Source organism: Epinephelus fuscoguttatus, linkage group LG8 (genome assembly GCF_011397635.1).
Source record: "Epinephelus fuscoguttatus linkage group LG8, E.fuscoguttatus.final_Chr_v1".
Taxonomy (NCBI): domain Eukaryota; kingdom Metazoa; phylum Chordata; class Actinopteri; order Perciformes; family Serranidae; genus Epinephelus; species Epinephelus fuscoguttatus.
This window is the reverse complement of record NC_064759.1, coordinates 17,810,738-17,812,604: the sequence shown is the minus strand read 5'-3', so window position 1 is coordinate 17,812,604 and position 1,867 is coordinate 17,810,738.

Genomic DNA, 1,867 nt, shown 5'->3' with positions numbered 1-1,867 from the left:
GTTAGGAAGTTTGGCGGAGTGATATATGGAAGATGTGAGATGCCACTATTGTTGTAGATGTTCAGTTGTCCCACATTCTTTTTGGGACGTTAAAGTGGATCAAGTTACACAGAGGAGCTGTGCCTGTTCTCTCACATCACCTCCTTTGGTAGTTAATTCAGTAACTGGTATGTTCATAGGTAAGACAGGAGACAGAAACCTGCCTTACAATATTATATATATTACATATATATATCTGGGGAAGTACTGAAATTTGAAGTACAAGTAAAAGCTGTTCATAAAAAAGCAAGCGGTCAGAATTTGAAGACTTATGAAGTTCATTTCTTCTTTTTACTTAAAATGGAGCCTAAATTATACTTCAAGAAAAAAAGGTTCTTTTTCACAACTTAAAGAATTTAAAAAACAAAATCCAGTTTTTCCATTCCTTCATTTCTTTTCCTCCCTCCCTCCTTTTTTTTGCAATCAATAAGCAATGAAGATCCTTTAGGGAAATGCATTGGAGTAAAAGTAAAAGGTGACAGAAATATAAAAACTCAAGTAAAGTTGCATGCTCTCAAAAAATACTTAAGTACTATGTTACATTACATCACTGCTTATATACTATTTTCAAGCGGAGCACGTGATTTGTGTGAATCTGTAAAGTCACTATAAGGCTGCCAAATAAAGAAAATCGACGTGGTGCGGTGTAAGGCGCAATGTTTCCTTTGGGGAGTGGAAATAGCATAAAAATTAAACACTCATTTAAACCACAGTGATCTTACATGTGTAGTCTACTCAAGTACAATACTCGAGTAAATGCCTCTCCAGATTAATACATCTTCTGTTGTCTATGCAAGAGGCCTGCCTTGTTAAATTTTGATCTAACTGACCTGTAAATTCTTGTTTTAAATCTTTTGTTTGTTTTGTTTGTTTTTTGTCTGGTTTTGTTTCATTTGCTGCTGTTAATGTTCTATTTTTCCATTTTTGCCAAACAATTTAAAAGTGCAATAATCCTATAATGTTGTTCTACTTGAAAATCCAGTCAACAAAGTGGGGGAAAAAATTAATAAAATGCATAACAAGGACACACGCTAAAAAATAAAACCACTTTAGTAAATGTACGTAGTTACAGTCCGTCACTGAAAACTAAAAAAAGACTTTTTTTTTTTTTACACTTATCAGATGAATGAGTAACTTTTAAGCGTGATGGAATGATTCAGAGCGTTATGCAACTGTATATAAAGGACATGGATTTAGCAACAGTGTGTGACCAAAACTGTAATTTCACAAGTGACATCTGTGCTCTTGATACTAAAGTGTAATTTGAGTTAATGTTATTTTTTTTATGGTGGTATGGCTACTTTTACGCAGGTAACTTGTTTGAGCCATTCTCCTGCTTCTGAACATCACAGGTTTTCTGCCAAGTGACCACAACTTTGCAGGTTGTTGCCAGATCATTAGCATCAACTCTTTCACACATGCATTTCAATCCATATTGAAATGCAGCGTCGACTACTGACACCCCACCTATCCGCCCCCTACAGACACACAACCCCCAACACATATGGCCTCTTTGCATGTCAATCCCACTCACATATTTCAAGCTGTGGATGGTGCATATGTGAGTGCACCAGAGAGTATTTTCTATGTACTGTATTTGTACTTTTTCATAGCACAGAGCTTTAAATTACCAGTTAGCGCCTGAAGCTGTCAGCACGAGGTGGGCATGTTGGGGCTTGGGGGACACTCAGGTACAGCGAGCCCACTTTACAAAAGAAGGATTACAGGTAATAAAATACAGAGAACATGAAGTGTTTTATTACCTGTAAACCCGACGCTGAACAAAAGAAGTAATTCTACAAAAACAAAACTGAAATCACATCTGCTC